We start from the raw sequence: 21,548 nt of genomic DNA on the forward strand, positions 1-21,548 counted from the left end.
AGTGTTTCACATTAATGGCATTTCTTTCATCCAGATGGATTTCTAAGCACCTTACAAGCTTTCATGATGTTTGCCAGTCGTAGAACGCAGGTTCTGGGTGAGTCACAGAGATTCTGACCACACAAGGACATGGTGCTGTATTGATGGGGGGCTGCAAGCGCAGGGGGGGCTGGCCTTGGTCAGCACTGCTGGCAAAGTGCTCAGACTGATGGTAGGCCCCGCACATGCCCAGGGAGTGAGTGGAGGTGGTCACGCGTGTCATGGGTGAGAAGAGACGGGGATTTTACCTGTGCCCATGTACTGTGATTGCTGTTGTAGGCGGTCTGCAAAGCCTGCAGAGTCTCAGTATTTTTTTTGTCTTTTTTTGTGTGCAGGCCCTGGGGCTTGAACTCAGGTTCCTGGGCACTGTCCCTCAGAAGCACTGTTCAAGGCTGGTGTTTTGCTACCTGAGGAACATTTCTACTTTGATTTTTGCTGATTAATTGACTTTCCTTCCCAGGCTGTCTTCAAACTGCTATCCTCAGCCTCCTGAGTAGCTAGACAGGCCTGAGCAATGGGTCCCATGCTAAAGACAGAAGAAATGCGCAGGACAGACAGAGCGCCAGGCGGGAATGTACACATATTTAGTGCCATGGATCTGGCACGTGGGGGGGGGTCTTCCAGTTCATGCCCTGAGCTTCTGCCCTGGACGTAGCAGGCCACAAGGGTGGGCTTCTGTGAGTCTGACTGGTGTTTGTTTTGTATCTCCATGCAGGGTTGCAGCTGGAGGAAAGGAAAACTGATGTTTGTAGTTGTGCTGATCAATGTTTGCTGTTACAGGCGATTATCACAAAGGTTGTGGGGTGGCTTGAGGTGATACAAACTGATAACTCAGGTCGTAATGTGAGAAAACAGAGAAGCCCCCTTTTGAAAGGTGGAATCTTGAAGTCTTTTATTGGGGCCCTAGCAGCCTGCAGGCAGCCAGTTGTTACAAAAGCCTGCCGTCTGAAGACGCACTTAACACTGTCAGTAAACTGTGCTGTGCAGGCAGAGAGGAAAGGAAGAACAAACACAAGACCAACGAACCCCACGGGAGCTCTCCATTGGAGCCGAACTGAGATGCCACGGTGACGGGAGAACAGCCAGGAGATGGAAGGCACGTGGCATGGAGAAATGGTGCCCGAGCTGGTCTGGGCCTGAACAGGGTCAGGTCAGGGCGAGGGGTCATAGGTCCCGGTCCCAAGCACTGGACTGACAGGTTTAGTAGCCTATCAGCCAAATGCCCACCCTTGTCTCCAGGGATTTAGGCATGCCCATCTCCTGGAAGATAAAATGCCAGACCTGGCCATTCACATGTGGCCAAGGTGGTGCAGACCTGACCTCCCCGATCACAGCTGATAACTGGCACATTGAAGCAGGGCCCAGATCTCAGAACTGCCAGCCCTAGGGACACCAAGGACAGAGTGGTCCTGAGGCCGGAGGCCTAGGGACTTCAGACTGGCCTTCAGGGCAGCCGACTCCTCCAGGTTCTGACATGGGAGGAGGGAGCCTTTGGCTGGAGGGAGATCCGAGATCAAGGCCCCTCGAGGAGAACACAGCCCCCGATTGCTCTGTGGGCTCAGTGCATCCTGCGAGCACTTTAGGCACCATGTCGTCCAGGGTACCTCTGCTCCAGGATGGCACTCTACTTCTACTTGAACCATGCTTGTACTCTGGGCTTTTTGCTGAGTGGAGATAAGAGTCTCATACGTGTGCACCATTTCTCCTTCCCCTGCCTCCTGTGGTTGTCCAGGATTCTATCTGTCTTCTTTTTGAATTCATGAAACCTTAAGGAAGTGGAGTAATTGGACTTTGACACACAAGACAGGCTCTGTGGACATGACCAGCTGCTGGACACACGAAGGGCGCTGGTAAGGACAGTGTCAGCCGTTCACCTGGCCGGCCTCCTCACGGCCCGTGACTTCCTCTGTCTTCCATGAGGTACTTGGTGAATCGTGAAGAAGGAGCTGCATCCCATTTGTCCTTGAGGCAAACCTCTGTAGGTTCTGGTCAGCATCACTGGTATGGCAGAGCCTGTGGCTGTAAACAGAACCTGCGACTGCATTTGCACAAGACGTATCTTGATCAGAAAGACAGTCCTCCAGGCAGGACCGGTGTGACAGGTCCTCAGTCTTGGAAGGAGACCACCAGGATGAACAGAGTAGTAGCGCCCCCCAGAGGCCCCAGTCTAACCCGGGAACCTGAGCACGCTGGGATCACAGAGCATGGAGAATAGAGGCCTATGGCACCCAGATTGCTAATCAACCAGCCAGCCCTACCTTCAGAAGAGCGCACTGGGTTGTGTGATTGGCTCAGTATTGTCACAGGGATCTTTCATTGGAGAAGAGAGGAGGATGAATCAGTCAGAAAAAGAGACACAATTCTGGAAGCCAGGGCAATGTAGCTGCTTCTTTGCAGATGCAAGGAGCCATAAGCCATGGAACGTAGGACCTGGGAAAGACTGAGTTTGTATTTTCCCAGAGGAGAAAGTCAGTGCGGTTCAATCCTTGACAGTAGCTCAGAGCAACCCAGGCAGACTCATAAACTCACCTCGTCTCAGGCACTCTGTGTCCTGTTGTTGTAGCAGTCACAGAACACAGATCTGATGGTTGCCCCAAGTCTGAAGGGTGCCTGTGCTGCTGCAAGTTCAGAGAATTCCTGGGGGGCTGAGGGAAAGCAGCTCCCACTGTTGGATGGGGTTCCTGCCAGGGTGCCTGCACGTGGCAGGGGAGGGGGTAAGGGGTAGGGGAGAAGGCTTCTCTGAGTGAAGGGTGAAAGTCAGTTCTGGTCACTGTGGGCTGTGATGGAGTGAGAATGCTAATGTGCTCTAGGGCAGTCAATGGGAAGAGTTCTGGTGTTGGCTGAGCTGGGCACTGTCCTCTGAGGGCCTCAGCCTTCCAGCAAACCCTATGCATCTTTATACTTCAGTGATCACAAGTGCAGTCAAGGGCCTATGGGCTGGGACAGGCAGGTGACCCACGGGAAGGAGTGATTAGGGCAGGAAAAGAAAGATGACACAGGCCTGCCCCAAGGCTCTATCTGCCAGCCAGGGTGTCTTCTGACCCCTTCGCCTCTCAGGGGAGCAACATACGGGAATTTTTTGTTGTTGTTTAAATCTGAAATACTTTAAACGTGTTTAAAATCAGCATAAAACCCCTGGGCATCCATTCATTTTTTTGAAAGTAGGAGATAAGACAGGATCCTCCTGGAGATGGATGCAGCTCGGCCACTCAGCCCCTAATTGGAGCCTCTGGACGGGTTTTGATGAAACTGGATCCCAGGGGGATGTAAGCTGGGGAAGAAGAGGGAAAGCCACGGGGAGGGGAATGCAAGGTGAGCTTGCCCACCACTGCAGCTGCCCTGAACGCACTCTGCGATCTCACACAGACCGACTCCGGATGAGAGCAAGGACTTGTAACAAGAGGCTGCTGTCTCACTCAGTCCACCCACCCTGTGAGTGTGTGTGTGTGTGTGTGTGCATGCGCGTGCACGCGCGCGCGTGTACGCGCACATGTGTCTCCCAGGGCTTGAACTCAAGGCCTGGGTGCTGCCCCTGAGCTTCTTTTTGCTTTGAACCACAGTGTTACTTCTGGCTCTTTTGGTTAGTTGATTGGAGATAAGCATCTCACAGACGTTCTTGCCAGGCTGGCTTTGAACCACAACCCTCAGATGTCAGCTTCCGGAGTGGAGGGGATTAAGGTGTGAGCCACCGACTCTTGGATCTGGGCAATCTCTGTTCCAGGTGAAGAGCGTGGCCACGGGTTCTGCCCCTTTGGAAGGGACTGCTGAGTGACCACTGGTCTCAGTGCCCACTGGTGAGGACGCCTTCACACTCCAGGACTGCGGTGCCCCGAGTCAGGGAGCAGATGCACGGTGCTCCAGTCTCTGCCCTCGTGGGAAGCTGTGTTACCATCGGGCTGGACCAGTCATGGAAGCGGGGAGGGGGTACAAAGCTTTGCTTCTGCCGGGAGAGGGTGAGGAGGGGGGCTATGGGGGAGGGGTTGCTGGGGCCCCAGCTATGGGGAGATCCTCCTCCAGGCACAGGGGGGTCTTCTGGCAGTGTTTCCTCTCTGGAGACAGCGATAGTCATGGAGAGAAGGCAGGATGCAGAGCCACAAGGAGAAACTGCCTTTCCACAAGCCTAGGTGTAAGGCCTGGGGCCTGATGTCTCTTGCAGCCTCGGGGGGCTTCGACTTTGGCCTTTAGATCTCCAGAACTTGGGGGAATCCATTCTGTTTTCTGCTGTGTTATGGGTTCTCTGTGCACAGCAGCTGTGGCGAGCAAAGGAATGCAGATGTTTTCATCTGTATTTTTGTAGATAGAACTATGAGGACAAGAGAGGTGTTAAATGAGTGTGTGTTTTCCTCTGCCAGGACTCAGCTTACATAGCCCCATCCCGAGAGCCTCCATCTGACTCCTTTTCTGTTGTTGTAGCTGAAAACCAACCATACTGGCTCACTGAACATGTGGAAGAAAGCCAAAAAATAAGTCGTGGGCACTGAGGAGACAACATCAACGTCAGGCCTACTTCATGATGACCCATTCTCGGGGCCACTGACCCAGCCTTTGAGAATGACATTAATCCTCTTCATGAGATAATCACCTCCTGACGGACTCACTTCCATCCAAGGAGAACTGAGGGTGTTGGGACCAGGGCCCCTTCCCAGCCACTGCTGGAGTTAGGGGCCTTCGCGTCCTTCTTGAGCCTGGGACCTTAGACCTCCTGGTGTCTGGATCCACCTCTGCCGAGAGCCCCTCTCCAGAGCCATGTGCTTGCGTTCCTCTGGGTGGCTGGGTAGGAGGAGGCATGGGAGACCTCTGCTAGAAACTTTGTAGCCACCTTTTTAAAAACGGAAATGTCAGGGCCACACGAGCGATAAAAGTAATAGGTGCTGTGGTACTGCCAAGTTTCCTCTTAAGAAAATCAACGTTTCAGAGGGCAGCAGGGAGCCTGGAGCTTCGGAGCACCCTGGGGTCTGCCTGGAGCTCTGCCCAGAGCCGTGGTGGTCTCTCTGGCCAGCTCTGCTGGGTGTATCCAGATTCTAGCCCACTGGTTCTTGTATAGCCTCATGTGGTCCATAAGCTCAGTAGAACAAATATCAGAAGCAAGTGGGCCATTTCTTGCTTAATAAACATGAATATTTCCCACATGACAGCATCTATTAAATAAGACCCTCCGGATAATGGGGCTCCTATAAGATCTCCCCAGCACAGAGATTTGGGCAGTGACCCCACATTGTTAGTGTGTGGTTTTATAGGTTGTCTCATCTATCTATGTCGATGGATAGAACTTGCAAATGTGTGTGACTTTATTTATTGTGCCCAGGGGTCTGAATGAGGAAGGAGAGAGAGGAAGAGAGGGGGGAGGGCGAGAGTTGAGCAGGCCTGTGGGTAAGGCTATGGTTCTCAGTGCCCTTGGGAGCATGAGGAGACTGAGGAAACCTCCCACTCTGCCACAGGCTAGCCCCCTCCCCAGGGCAGTCTCAGGCCTAGCATGGCTTCCTCCTCCCTAAGTTGCCTTGAACAGCCCTCTCTACCTCATTTCCTGTGAGAGGAAGGGAAAGGGAAGTCCAGTGGTCACCTCCTAGACCTGGACCACCGTGACCACAGTCGCTAGTAGCTCCCTGGGCCATGCACATGTCAGACATTTGTGCACACTGGTGTTTGTCCTCCATGTTTGGAGAGCAGATTTTTCCCTGACACTGCATAGCATGCCCAGCCTCGGGCACCACCTGAGCAAGCTCAGACTCGCCGTGGTCACCTCTGTCCTCAGCCCTCAGCTTGGAACAGAGCAAACAGGCCCAGTCGGTCTGATGGCATTACAGCTTCCCATGCTTGGATTTTTCCACTGGCCATGCTGGCTGGAGCTTCTTTCCATCCTTACATCAGTTAGGGAATCCAGATGGTGCTTTCTTTTGCAGAGACAAAAGCCCAGAGCGCAGCACTCTGTTGAACTAGTCTCTTGGAACTTTTATGTATCCTGCAAATATGTCATTCACTTAAACCAGAAATCTCTCTTGGCAAGCGCAGTGCCCGTTACTAGTGAACTTAATCTCATCTAAACATATCTGGAAATACAGCTCTAAGCATTGATTTGGATGCCAGAATTAGGAAGATGTGCTCACTTGAAAGTCTGGCACACAAGGGGTTGTTTTGCCAACATAGAGTCATTTTTTCCCCCTGATATGCAGGTAACGAGGGAAAAAAGTGTGGAGATTGAGCTGATTAAAGAATTTCATTCCAAGGCATTTATAACTGGCAGTGAGTCAGAGGCTGGGCATCGATTCTGAGGTTGTCATTCTTTGGAGGAAAGCAGCTTTAGAAAAGATAGTTCACGAAATCTATGCCCGGATTGAACAGACAAGGAAACTGAGGTCTGGGGAGGGAGTTTGACTGGGTCACAACATTGTTCAAGTCACTTTCTCTGCACCCCAACACTCTCCAATTGAGCTCCTGACACCAGCTGACTGTCAGCTTCTTAGTAATGGTAATTGGCTCCTGTTGGGTCTTTATAAAGACTCCTGATCATAATGCACACTTTAAATTCATGCAAAAGTTTTGTTAAATTTGCAATTCTAAACTTTCATCCAACTCCAGGAAAATGGTGATTGTTTTAGAAGGGGTTCCGCAGTAAAACACACCTAATTTGATTGCAGGCGTGGCGTTTTCCGGATCAACTCTATAGATATGCTGCCATTGAAAGGCTTTGTTACTGCAGCCCTCATGTTTGCTGCTGAACTTGAAAAGGAGAGGCTTCATTTCCACCCCTCTCAATCAGTCTAGGCATTGATTCTGGGATCTTTAAATCAATCAGACTTCACATGTATTAACTGCAAGAAAATGGAAACAGGTACAGTTCTTTATTTTTATTTTATATATATATTTTTGTCTTTCTCTCTAATGAAGGAGTTTAAAGACCAGAACAAATAAATGGAAGATATGGAAATTTAGCTGAACAGTTGGCTCAAAATAATGGAGTCCTTTCATGGTTGTCTCTAGAGCCCTCTATTCATGTATCGTGGTGCCAAAATTTTGGCAAATAAGCCAAGTAGGATTAAGTTACAGCCAAGTGTGTTGACTTTACCCATTCAATTTATTCTTGGCAAACTTCAGAGAGTATTTATAATAAAGTCCCATTTCGAACATTCTGGGGCCCCAATGGAGTTCTAATAACAGTGGGTATTTATTTAATGTCTAACTCTAGGAGTTCAAAGTACTTTATAGACATTCCTTGACTGATCTCAACATCTCTACAAGATTTTACAGCTCAGAGAAGTTGACTGAAGCCCAGAATCTGCCCTAGATCACCCAAGAAGACCACAGAACACCCTAAATTAATCATATCGCCGACACGTTGAGGTTTCTGTACCTTAGCTGGTGACTGCATTCCCAAGTTCTTATCTAAACGGTGTGGAATAGTGTTTATTTACTTCTCCATGGAGATCTTTAATTAAGGAAAGCCAAAAGCCCACAAACACTTCTGTTTGTATGTCATAGCATTAATTGGGCAGAGAATCTTTTAAATATTTTGATCCTTTGGCAACATAGTTAGCATTCTGGTAGAGAACAGATAGCTTGGGAGTGTGCCCCGTGTTGGTAAAGCTGTGGTAGGGATTTTTCCATGGCCTGAGGGGTTTGGGGGATCTTGAGGCTGTGGATGGCGGTGCTGTCAAAGGGAGGTATTGGAGCCTCTGCGAGAGGACCCCTCCAGCACCCAGGCACCCAGCTACATCCACCGTCACCGTCATGAGCTCTCTGTGGTCGTGGCTATGGCTGTGGAGTGGTTAGTTACCATTTGCTGGGAACTGTTTGTCATTAGCAAGTGATGTGTTTCTTGTACGTTCTATGCCCTGACATGGAGCAGAGGTGACCTTGAACTTGTAGACAGGAGGAGGCAGGGTCTGAGTGCCAGGCGGATGATAGGTGATAGCAGGCCCCTTCCCTGCCCAGCAGGACTTCCTGTGGCTTCTGCCAGGCACCTTGGAAAGAACAGGGAGTCACAGAAGTGGCTTTGGCTCCTGCAGCCTTGGCAGTGGTCTTTAAGAACTCGTCGAAGAAAGGATGAGTATCTCCACAACTATCTTATTCTCAGCCACCTGCGGCTTCTGAGTCCTCTCCAAGACTCCATGGAGGGCCAGAATGGCTGCTTCAGGCCTTCTTCCTTCTACATCCAGGGAGTAGAATACTGACCATGTTGCAGCGGGGCTAAAGGTATCCGGTGGGTCAGGTGCAGGCCCTGGAGCAGGCCGGGTTTGATTCTGGAGCTTCTCAGTGGCTGTGTGGTTGTGGAATGAATCAAGAAACATGCATGAACCTCTGTTTCCTCATCTGTAAGATGAGAGGGATGTGACAGTGCCTGAATGCTCAAGACGGTCTTGGCATGTAATCAGCCCCTTAGTAATTTGATGGATATTAGGTATGGTTATTTTTTTTCTCCTGATTCTCATTGAAACTAATGGGAAAAAAAGTCATGGTTAAGACCAAAGTGGGCGGGGACAGAAGCCATCAATGATCAGGATGAGGGCCAGGAGCCTCTGCCAGATCACAGCAGAGGCCCGTGGCACACACCATGGAAGGCCCAGACGCTTCCCCAGAGATGCTCCGGGATGTGGGTAAAGAATTTCATTAGCAGAGCTTCTTGCCTGGGGAGGCAATTTTCAGCGGGACTGAGCAGGCCATCCTGGAGACTGCTCACTCCCCTTGGCCTGACAGAGGAGCCGGAACCAGGAGATGGTAAGACAGATGAGAAGGAAATAGACGTGGGAAAAGCTGAACTGCTAGCAGAATCTGAAGATCCTGTTAGCAGGATTAGAAAGGTCAAAATCAATCCGGCTCAGAAAATCAGAGCTCCAGAAGCTCTTCCAGTGAAAGTGGAAAGAGTGAAATACAAGAATGCTAAAAAAAAATAAATAAAGCAGCTGTGGATGACAGTTGATGTTGACCTGATGCAGTGGTAAGTTTTGCTCCTATAGGAAAGAGTCTGGGTCAAGCGTTCGTGGCCCATGCCAGTCATTCTAGCTGCTCAAGAGGCTGAGACCTGAGGATCAAGATTTGAAGTCAGTCAGGTAGGAAGTTCAGGAGACTACAATGAACCAGCAAAAGACCCAAAGTGAAGCTGTGGCTCAAGAGGTAGAGCACCAGTCTCGAGGATTGGAACAACACTCTGGTCCTGAGTTCAAGCTCTGGTATTGGCACAAAGGAAATGCAATAACTGAAGAGAAGAGTCAGATCAGTAGGAGGGTTCTATTCAAACAGACATAAATGTGATCTTCCAGGGACTGCAGAGTACAGTCAAGCAGCAGCAGAAAGGCCTGGAGCTGACGTGAATAGAAAGAGCCTTGCCAGAGGATCCTCAAAATTGAAGAGATCGCTTATGAAAAAGGATAAGTGAGAAGAGTCAGAGTGATACTCAAATTAGAGGGCAGAGCCCCTCTGCAGGGTCTGCAGAAGAACAAGCTAGCATCTTCCTGCTTTCACCTAAGGCACTTCCAAAAGTTGACTCTCCCTTTAAAACCTCAATATATTTCTAAGAGTCAAAACAGTACTTTCTATGTGTGCTGAGCACCACGCAATAAAACCAGGGCTACATAATAAAGATCTAAACAGGAAACTGAAGCCATTGGAAAACGAAAACAAAGCGAGGAAAACAAAACATTCCTGAATAACTATAGGGTCAAAGATGAGCCCTGAGCCACAGGAACTCAAGCCAGTGCTCTGGCTTGGGGATGCGGGGTGGACATTGCGGGGTGGACATTGCCGGGTGGACTTTCCGAACGTCTAACCAGGGGGAGGTGGCAGAGACGTCATGGCACCCCCCAACCACAGAGCTGCCCGTAGCCCTGGCAGCATCCTCGAGGGCAGGAATAACAGCCACATATGTTTCCATGGACTCATAAACTGAGAGCTATGTTTTATCTGTGAGTGGTAGGCTAACGTTCTCAATTCCTTTCCGCTTAGGCTATTGTCTACTTTGTCCCGATGGACATTTCTTACGTGCTCAAATAAACAAATGCATATTTGAGAAAGGAGGAAACAAATCTGACATAAAGAGACTAAAAAAGAAAAATCACATGGTGGCTTTCTGTGGTTTCCTGGGGGTATGGAGTTCACTGGCAGGGCTTTGTGTGCATACAATCTTCAGAAAATGTACTTAATGCACACCCATTTAGACACATTTAGCAATGATATTTTAGTTGTTGTACGAGGGGGATTTCAATTCAGCGAGTCTGTACCTCACTCAGCCCCACTGTCTCCTCACGTTACTGAGTCCATGCGGCTATTGGATGTTATGACCAAGCTCCCCCTTTCCTTTCCACTCTGTCCCCCTCCCACTGAACCCCCCCATGACAAAACACATCTCTGCTTTCTGGTATTTCCATTCGCAGAGCTATGAAAATTCCTGCAAACAGATGCCATGGGACTGTTTCCACTGTGTGCTCAGTGATTGTCGATTCACCTGCTGTTGGTGATGGTTTTGAAGGTTCCTGAGAGGAGTGCCAAGGTTTAATTTTGTTTGCAAAAGTGGAGTGGTATGTATAAACAAGACAAGACAGAGTCCTGAGAAACAAAGGCAGGGAGTCAGAGCACGCCCCCGTCTAGACTGTCCACCGGGGAATGTGTTTTCACTTGGGCTGGATAGGTGAAGACTCAGATACGCCACGAGGAAGATATGCTGTGATGTGATGTGCCACGATGCAGGTATGCCATGCATACAACCATCAGCTTGCGCTATAAGGAAGTCCACGGCTCTGCGGATGTGAATTCCTCTAAGCACCTGCTCCCCACAAGCAGAGCCTGGCACAACCTCCCCATGCTTTGTGTTCAACACCTGTGCATGGAATTACTCTACTGAGTGTTTGGGGCAGCAGAGTGATACAAAGGTAGATCTGGAAAAGCTGTGAGTTCAACAGAGACGCAGAAGGTTTCCATATTGGGTATCGGAAGTAAAATGTGCGTGACATTTGTAATTCTAGGCAAGTTTGCTCCTTGGACATGTAACAGCATGCAAAGTGTATGTGCGCATGGAGAAAGGCTCTGCACGATAACCAGCAATAACAAAGGGGACTGCAGGACCCGGTCAGAAGGAATAGAGAGTTAATGAGAGATGGCCGTGAATGAGAAATACGCAGCAATGGACGTCGCTCTACCCTGGCCTTCTACACATTGGAGTCACATGAGCTGAGCACAGACCAGCCCTGGGAACTCTGTGGCCCAGGCAGCGATGCTCAGATCCCCTGGCCAGCCTCACGACCTCACGAAGGCTCACTATGGAGGTGTGTGGTGTCAGGTGGGATTGCACTCAGCACGCCCACAACCTCACTCAGCTCTCAGCGGAGCAACAATGCGGCCTTCTCCTTGCCTTCTGAGGTCACCCCCGTTACTCAAACAAAACGAACGAGGTTCTTAAGCCTAAAAATAAAACAGACACAAGTTCCATTTCCCCATTATCTGGGACTCGGGGCGCTGTTGTCTCAGGACAGGGGATCCTGGAGGGAGACAGGCTGAAAAGAAGCAGGCCTCTCAGCATTGTCCCATTAGGGCAAGTCTAGCTGGATGCTCATCTCAGGATTACAGGTGCCTGGGCCCTGGCCAGAGGGTAGAGGTCACATCCTGTCAGCCTCAGGGTCAAGCCAGTGTCATCCTAGAGGCTGAGAAACAAGGCTCACAGGACAGATCGGGAGGCAGACATGGCCTCCGAGTCCTCTGTTCCTGTGATCGGGTGCTAGGAAAGCTTTGCCACTTCTGCTTCACTGCACTGTTCAGAGGGATCTTGGGCTGGTGGGTGGGGGGCAGCTTCTGGGTGTTTTGCTGGAATTCTGTGTTGGGGCTCCAAGAGTGATGGGAACCTTTAAAACTGTCAGACTCATTGTGGGATGCCTTGTTGGGTGAGGCTTGGGTTTTTCTTCTGCAGGAAGGAAGGAAGCAGAGATCTTAGCTGCAGCTTCATTTTGCCAGCAGATACGAGAAGGGGACATCTTTGGAACACTCGTTCCCACTCTACCTGAGTCTTCACCACCCCTTTCCAAGTCCTACTGCCTCACTTTATGGCTGAGGGCTGGGGTGAGATCATCCACGTTGCTCTCTGAGGTTCTTGGTAAGACTCAAGTCCAGTTTGGTGTGGCTTGCTGCCTCAATCTGCTCTACATCTAGATAGAAACCCACCGGGAGGCCCAGGAACTTGCAGAGATGGGGCTGCAGGACAGTCTCAGGACTGTCCTGAGATCAAACAGCTCGAAACTCCAGCAAGAGAGGAACAACTATGTGAAATATTTGCTTTTAGTACTATGACTGTATGGTTTTGATTCACCGTTATTGCCTAAAAATAAAAGAGGGTGTGGATCCTTTCTGGGAGGGAATTTTATTTTCATCTCCATGGACATGGGGGAGAAATGTCAATAAAAAAGACATCTTGGTCTTCTGATTTCTGGGAAGCAGAAGCCTGTACAAGAAGCCTGCACTGGCTTTAGTTCCAAAATGAAACAATGGGAATCACAAATCCTGGATCCCGGGGCTGTACTTACCTGGGAGGAAGGATGTTGCCCTTTCTAAGGTACATGATGGGCAAAGGCGCTCTGCCTGGCACCCAGCCCAATGCTCACACCAACCGGAGAGCAGAGTGAGGAGATGAGTGGTGTGGAGAAGTCATGCCACAAGACTCCCAGTCCAGGATAAATGTCAGAGCGGGAGCTTAGCCACCGGGACTACCTCCCAAACAGCCTACTGCTCGTAAAAGCCATGCCCTGTGAATTCAGCCTTCCGGGACCCACAGTCTGTTGCCCTGTGAACTGGCAGGCCAGTCTCAAGGCCCAGACACTTTGTTACCTGGGCTTCGTGGCTTAGGCAGTTGGGCGTGAACTGAATGACAGCGAGAGGACAGAACATAGGGATGTCAGCCCACTCTCTGAGCAAGGCTAGTCCCCCAGGGATAGCTCAGTGGCTGCTAGACCAACCACTGTCCCCATAGTACACAAGTCTTTCTGGAAGCAGTCCCCTCTGTGGACCTCCTAAACAATGGATATTCCAGAAGACTGATCACTTTGGCAGTAGAAAACCTGGTGCTGAGGTAAGAAAATCCTTCTGTGATAAAAAGAAGAAAAGGTTTCCCCCCCCCCCAACTCATGTTTCCATCTTTACCTTAAAGGAACCGTCATTTATATAAAAAGTTAGAAATCACCTTTCAGCACGTGAACAGAGGGGTTTCAATTCAGCAGGCCATGTTGTGAGTGCAGTGCATCTCCATCAACAGCGGCCCTTTCCTGGTTCTCCTGGTCTTCAAGCTGCCTGTCCTCTCAAGGTCCACAGTCCACATAGGCACTGAGGACCGTGGCTAGGCTCGCCCAGCCCCCTCTCTGTGTGTCTGCCCTCCTTCATCTCCTTTCTTTGGACAACACATTTCCGTTTCCTGGAATTCCTTTTGTTAGACTGTAAGTTGGTTGGTTGGAGTAACAACCTTGCAACCCTCCCATGTATACCAGACTTTACTCAGTATGTGCATGAATATATGCAATGAGCCTGCATGTATTTGCGTCTATGTTTTAATTTATATCTAGCCTCCACATATGTGAGAAACATGCACGTGTTTTCTGTCTCCGTGAACCTTACTTGACAATGTTATTTTATCTTGCGGGTCCACCCATTTCTGAATAAATGATGTAATTATTATTCTTCCTGATGCATGAGAGAAATTGCATTGTGTGGATTGTGTGTGTTTGTCTGTACGTCATATTTTCTTCATTCATTTGTTGTTGTAGGGCATCTGGGCTGTTTTCATAGCTTAGCTATTGTGAATAGAGCAGCAGTGAACATGGATGTGCAGGTGTCTTTACCATATCCTAACTTAACACGTTCTGGGTAGATGCCCAGAGAAGTTCTACATTTAGTTTTTTCTTGAATCTCCAAACTGACTTCCATAGTTCGCATTCCCACCAACAGGGCTATAGGGTTCCTCCTTCTGCCTCCTCCCACCCCCGCCACCAGCATTGGCTACTGTTGATAATGTTAATGCTCAATCTCAGTGGTGTTTGGATCCGTATTTCTCTGACGGCCAGACATTGAACATTTCTTCGTGTGTCTCTTGGACATTGGATAAGCACTCGTGAAGTCTAATGTCTTCAGGAAGACCTTAAGTGTGGGTTTTACATTCCATGTATTTCTTGATGGCTGGTAACTTTCCACAAGATGAGTTTGCTATCCTGGCGTCCGGGCAGTCACACCCTGATTTCCACCAGCTGGCTTTCTGCCCCTAGTAAGATTTTCTCCGGAGGCATATTGCATCCTTGTGTTCATGTTCAAGCAAAGTTGAGCTCACTCTTTCCCTTCTAAGTGTAAGGTAGCCATGGCCCCGGTCGTGAGTGCTCAAGGCAGGAGGGTGCTGTGAGATTGTGTGGCGGTAGTGGCCAGCCCACCTCCTTCCACTCCCTCTGCACCAGTCAGCTGCCTCTTCCCTCCCCGATCTGGCCAGTCCACCCGGTACGCATCAGTCCTGTCCTGAGCACGGAAGGCTCTGGGCCATGCGCACACTGGAGGCCCTGCAGGCCGTGCCTGGGACCCTCTAGTTATGACCCCAAGGAGGCCGTGTTGGGGTGTTGGGCCTCCAGGCCAGCATGGAGGAGGCATAGCTGACAGGGCCTCTGCAGGAGCTGCTCTTCCCCGGTGTCCACCTCTGTGAGAATAACCACAAGAAGAGTTCCTGGATGCCTGGCAGTCCTGGGGTGTTGAGGGGATTGTTCTGATTTCCAGGCAAGATCACTGGGCAGGGCCAGGATGGGGTGGTGGACTCAGGAGGGGGCAGGAAGGGCCAGGAGGGGCCTGGTCTTTGCTCTGACCTGCCACAGGAATGGCAATGGAGATGTTAGAAAGGTTTCATTGCTTTTATGACGGGGACTGTCCGGGTGTCATGGGGAGGGGCTCTCCCTAGTCTGCAGACGCCAAGCCTGTACTCTTGTCACGAGTCCCATGAGGCCTCAGGAGAGCTGGCTGGAATGGAGGCTGCACTGGAAAAGGGTGCTGCCCGTCCACAGAGGGGGTGCTGCGGGTGCCGGGGCGGGGAAGGGCATGAGCTCACAGTGAAGGCATTTTATGAGGACAGAGCCTCGGAGTGGGGGGGGAGTCTTTTGAACTGGTTGGGAGTGAGACAAGAGGACAGGACAGGCAGTCGTCCCATCCAGCCCCACACCAGGGAGGTCAAGGGGCGCAGAGGCCGCGTGGCAGACATACCCTCCCCACTCCACGTCCACACACAGGAACAGCAGCGCTCAGCTGCACTGTGACACCAGCAATAGCAGTTCCAGGCCCTTGACTGTGTCCTGTGAGGGGCACATCATGAGCCAGCTGTGCAGGTCCACAGTCCCCTGGAGAGGAACCCTCCCCTCTCCATCCCTCCCTCTTTTCCTCTGTCAATCAAAACAGAACTCCCCCCTGTCCCCCCCACCACAAGTTACTGGTGTTTATTTAGAAACAGCAGGGCATCGCTGCCGGAACTTGTGCCACAGTCTTCGTGCCCGAGTCCAGTCCGGGACAGGGCTGTAGAGATGGAGGTGCGGAGGGCTTCTTCAGATAGCTGGATCAGTAACCTTGGCTCCAAGGATGAGTGACAAAGATGAAGCCGCTGAGGCTGGACAGGCAGACAGATGTCCTCACGGAAGTGCCACAGCTCAGGAGGGCCTCTGTGGAATGTGAGACTCTGGTGTGACAGCCACCACTGGGCAGTGAGACTCTTCCCTTCCCTCCCTCCCTCCCCAGCCGGCATGCCCACCCTGACAGCCAACCCTCCGTCCTTGCTGAGAGGTGGGGAACAGACCCTCCGCCGTGTGTGGTGACAGCGAGCCGGCTCCTGGTCACCTGAGGGCCCTGCGGGAACCAAAGGCATCTTTCTGAAGCATCTCTGACAACACAAGCCATGCATGAAGCAAGAATCCAAACCTAGTTTACAGAACGCAGGCTGGGAGGTGTCTCCCCGCACAGTGCCTGGCCTTTCGGGGCATCTCCTCACCCCTCTGCCGTGAGCACGGAGCCTCTGAATGCTCTTCTCATCCTGAAGAGCAGGGGGTCCTCAAACGGTGGGCCTTTGCCAATCCAGCTGCCATCTTTTGTTTTGGGCCAATACATTGTTCCTGGAACATTGTATTTTCTTCCATTTTTGTCCATGGCTGCTTTCCAGCTCCACTGACAGAAGTTACTGGGGTGACAAAGATCATAGCGGCTGGAATCCTTACTATCTGACCCTCGACAGAGCTTGCTGACCCATTCTCTGAACCCATAAAGTTAGGACACTCCCAAATTTTCTTTCCTGTCTTGTGTTCATTTATTTCTGTTTCTCCCTCTCCCCTGGTGGTCTCCCATTGCGGCATCAACTTCTTGCCATATTAATTGTTCCCAAATCTAAGCTCCGGTTTTTCTTCAGAGTCTAGATACACTTTTACCAAAACTTACTAACTAGAGCCAACATGTCTGAACAGAAACCAGCGTCTTCCCCCAATCTCCTGGATTGTTTGTCATTGAGAAAGGCAGCTCCAGTCTCCCACAGCCCAGGCTCCGTCACCCTCCTCACCCAGTCCCTCGTTTTCTCTGCACTTTGTCTCCCTAGCCTTCCCGGTGAAGAACTCTTATTCCCCCAGCAGAGAAGAAATGTTCTCACAGTGGGAAAATGGGTTGGGATAGGTCAAGGCTGCTCAAACGCTCAGCACTGGGTTGGCACCAAGAAAGCCCCACAGTGCCTACAGATGGGCCTCTGATGGGTGGGTGATGTGCAAATGAGGGGATGTTTGGAGGGATGGACGAGTGTGTGTGTGAAAGAGGTGAGTGGATGGATAGCTGAATGTGTGCATTGAAGCGGTGAGCAGACGGGCAGAAAGACGGATGGGGAGGTTAGGGGAAGCAGATGAGGAAATGGGTGGCTGGATGAGTCGGTGAGTCAACAGGCGTATGGACGAGTAGGACAGAGGCGCATAGGTGAGTGGATGGATAAGTGGGCAGGGAGGTGAGTGGCCAGATCAAATGGAAGCGATGTCCTCCAGTGGTTACAGGAGGTTAGATAGAGGTGGGGATGGGATGAGGAGTTGGCCTTGGAAGAGAATGATGGCTGGGAAGCCTGGCATGGGATTGGGAGAGATGGCGGCGGAGAGAGGAGGACAGTCAGAAGCACTTCCATGCCCCCCAGGCAGTGGAGTTGTAGTGTCACACCGTGTAAGGAGGTGGCGGTGGACATGGGCAGGAGGGGCTGCCCCTCCATCCATGAGCTCTGCTCAACTGCTCAGTTCTAGTCACTCCTTTCCTGCCTGGTGGCTCGTCAAGATTCAACAGGGCCATGGCATACTCTCCTCCGCTTCTCCTCTTGTCTCCTCTCCTTCCCTCTCCTCCCCACCTCGTCTATTTCTAGTCTCCTCCTGTCCTCTTCTCCCCTTCTCTCTCCTTTGCTTTCTCCTCTCTTCTATCTCCCCTCCCCTCCTCTCTTTCCCCCCCTCCCCTCTCCACTCCTCATCTCCTCTTCTCTAGTCTCCTGTCTTCTTCTTTTTCCCTAACTCCTCTTCCTCCACACCCCTTCTTTCCCTCTTTCTCCCCTCCTCTCCTTTCTTTCTCTTCTTTCCTTCTCTCCTCCACTCCTCTCCTTACCTTTTCCCTCCCTTTCCTCTCCTCACTTCTCCTGTCCTCTTCTTTCCTTTCCCCTCTCCTCTTCTCACCCCATCCCATCTCCCTTTTCTTCCTTCTTTTTCCTTCTCATCCCCCCTCTCCAAGTACCCTGGTACTTTGTGCTGAATGCAGAGCTTAGGCTGGTAAATGAATGGGCGCTTACCCCGCCCCCTATGTCAACTCTTTTCTTCAGATCTGGGCCTGCTTCGCGCAGGTGGGGTCTGCTGTGCTGGGATCTCAGCCTCCAGCCTAGCCCCAGTGAGGCCACGGTTCATTCAGCTTCCTTCCATAGCGAGACACCCGCCAGGCACGCTGGGTGCTGCCAGCAGAACCAGGATCTCAGTGCTGCAGGGAACATGAATGGACTTTCTGAACAGGCAAGATTTATGAAAGCTGTCGAAGGTTTTATTTAGTGTGAAATAATTTCTCACTTTATTTACATGAACTTTCCCTTAGCAGCAAACGCTCAGAGCTACGCTTAATTTAATAATGCAAGCATTCGCTACATATAAACCTCCACGAGCTGGTACCGAATGTTGGCAGATACAAGCATACCCCACTCTTGTAACCAGGCCTAGATGTCAAAAAATACCCTGTAGTACGTACTCTATTACTATAACTTCCATATTTCAAATTGGGTGTTCTATCATTGAAAATTAGTGTCGTTTTTAATTTAGAAAGATTTTTCAAGCCCTTAAAAATAAACCCACAGCCAGGCGCAGTGACTCACAGCTGTCACCCTAGCTACTTTTGGACGCTGAGTTCTGAGGGTTGCAGTTTGAAGACAGCCCTGGCAAGAAAGTCTGTGAGACGCTTATCTCCAATTAACCAAGAAAAGCCGAAGCAGAGATGCGGTGCAAATAGTAGAGAACTAGTTCTCATTGAAAAGCTTAGGGAGAGTGCCCTGGCCCGAGTTCCAGCCCCAGGAACAGCACAAAGAAATGGGAAAAAAGCGACTTTTATTTTTATGTTGCTTGAAGATTTCGCTCTTGAATAGTTTCATACCTCTAATGATCCTTTACTATTTTTCTTCAGGAAATAATAAATAATTATAAGCCTTTAGGAGCCACTTGGTCTGGTGCTAGGAAGCCAAGGGAGATGTCTTTAACTGCTCTTCATCTCTGTAGGTAGATGAAGGGGTTCTTTTGTCATGCCAGAAATGAGGCCTGTGTGGTATTGCTTGCGTTGCAGTGTTCAGCTGGGTCTTTGATCTGTGGGGCCGTTGTTAATTTTATGCTTTACACAATTCAAAGTGTCAGGCAAATATGAAGTGCTTGCTCAGGAAAGAAAAACCAGAGCACGGCCGTGAGCCGCCGGGCCAGTCTCTTTGACAAGTATCTCTGGGGATGCTCCTTCAGGCATGAGAGTCCAGGCAAATATTTGCACAGTTGAATTGCATTTATTAAGGTCACATACATGCTTAAGTAGAATTCTTCCGAATCTTTGAGAGACTCCTGCAACCCAGCTTCCGGACTGGGCTAATCTCCAGTGGACACACAGGAAATCCTCTATGTGGTAGTGAGCGTGTGGACCTGGGACCTTCATGGGAGAATTTGGAGAAAATCTCCAGTGAGGTTGGTTGAAAATGGAGTCTGTACGTAGTGGTGTATTGTGCATGTGTCTGCATGTGTGTGCATGTGCTTGTGTGCATGAAGTGTGTGTGTGTGTGTGTGTGTGTGTGTGTGTGTGTGTGTATGGGAGGATGGTAATCTTTTGGTGAGATGCTTTGCTTAGATCATGTTCGGTATTTTTAAATTAATTTTTAAATTGCTACTATAAAGGTGATATATACAAAGAGATTACCGTCTCCTAAGTCAGGTAATGAGCACATTTCTTTCTGGACAATGTCACCCCTTCCTTTGCTGTCCCCCAGTTCTTCTCTCCCTTCCCACCCACAGTTGTATAGATCATTTCAACGAGCGGTCTGTTGAGTATGACTGTTGGATTTGTTCATCCTCTGTCCCTGTTTCTGTGCTCCAATTCCCTCCCAAAGACTATAAATAAACAAGACAAAAGAAAAGAACAACAACAAATAAGAGCCTCTTGTTTCCATTTCCTAGAGTTCATTTAGAGAAATATTTTATATGATCAGATGTACCTAGGCATTGTGCCTCTGTGTTCATCTCCTAAGAATATCCTCCGCTGTTCTCACTGTGAGCGAATCCCTAGACTTCTGTGTAATTTATCATGTCCTCACGTATTTTAGGACTCACTTTCACAGATGAGTGAAAACACCTGCTGTTTGTCTCTCTGAACTTGGCTTAGCTCAGGTGACAGGATTTGTGGTAAGTCCATCCATTTCCGGTGTACACAGTCCTGAGAAGTGATGAAGAGAATCCAGGAGGCATGCCTGTCTCCATAAGCAATCCCCAAAGGGCCTTTGTTGTCTTGTTGTTGTTATCATTGTTTACCTTGCTCATAGGGAGAGGAAGAGGCCTTTGGTAGACAGTGGTGGTGAGGAACAGTTAGGATGAGGAGCCATAGTAAGGGCTGTGGAAAGCAGAGAAGAAAGGAACACGATCCAGTGCAGGCTGGGCCTTGTTCTGCTGCCGGGCGGGGCAGAGGCAGAGCAGATGGGAGGGTGGAACTGGGAGGCAGAGGACCTTGGCGGGGCTCTGTTTGAACCTTCATCTGAGGAGGAGTACAACAGCTCCTGCTCCCCCCCCCCACAGCCCTCAGTTAGGAGCAGATCAGGGGACTGGGAAGGGCATTTCTGTTGCTGTCCCCCCCCTGCCAGAGCCCTGCAGACCAGGTATGGTCACGCCTGCCCAGAAGCAGCTTAACTCAGTTCCCAGAATGCTCCGTTGTGGTCAGTGTGCTTTGTCCCGTTTTCATTGATGACTGGGAAAACGGAGGCAGAGTGATTGAACCATGTGGCCCAGACTGCAGAGACTGTGACCAAAGACACACAGTTTCAATCCCCACAGATCCCAAGCTGTGTGCTTCCCAGCCTCGCTGGGAGACAGAGGGGCAGCCTGCTGTGGGATGGGGGCAGTGGAGTTTGGAGACTCGGGGGGGGGGGGGATTTGATTCTGGAATGGAGGGCAAACAATGATATTCGGTGAGCATCTACTGTGAACATAAGTGAATTCAACACTCCATGTAGTTTGCACAGCAGCCCTTCCTTTGCAGATGAGTAAACTGAGGTAGTGTGTTCAGAAATACCTGATTCTAAAGTCCCTGTTCTCAGTGGCAGTGTCTGTGGTTGAGCGGTAGAGCGCCTGCCGCCTGCTAGGGTGAGGTTCTGCCTTCAGTCCTCAGTATGCAACAATAACATCCACAAGGAAAGTGACTGAGTGTGGCCCAAGGGCCTGGGCTCAGGGACAAGATCCAGTTTTCCATTGGCTTAGACAAAGGAGGTTAGCTGTCCTCGCATCTAACTTAACTACCCAGGGTTGCACGCGGGAATCCATGCCCCCTGGTGTTTGGTGAGCACTTCTCTCTGTGGAGACTGGGAACTGGACATGGTTTGAGTTCTCTGTTGTCCTGCCAAGCTTTGGCTTGTGGTCTAAGAACAAGGGTAGGGGTAGAAAGAGACATGGCATTATGTAGATATTAAAAATATTTGTTCATTTCTTTAATTTTTTTATTAGCTCAGTAGTTACACAAAGGGATTGCCATTCCACAAAGCACTTTATGAATAAGGCGTGCCTCCATCAGTGTCATCACGTCCAGTGTTCTTACCAACCCCACTCCACCCACCCCTTCCTTTACTCTTCTTAATTTTGTAGGTTATACTTTGAATTTTTGACCACATTCTCTCACCTTCCTCTCTTCCTTTGCCCTTCTCCCCAGGACCCCACCTATCCTTATCAAGTACCCATTTCCTTGTTTCCATGCTTATCTTTTTGAATTTTGATTTAGCCTTTCTGAAGAATTATATTGTTTGAGTTCTCCCCTGA

Source organism: Megascapheus bottae, chromosome 21, assembly GCF_031878675.1.
Source record: "Megascapheus bottae isolate mThoBot1 chromosome 21, mThoBot2.hap1, whole genome shotgun sequence".
In the NCBI taxonomy this organism is placed as follows: domain Eukaryota; kingdom Metazoa; phylum Chordata; class Mammalia; order Rodentia; family Geomyidae; genus Megascapheus; species Megascapheus bottae.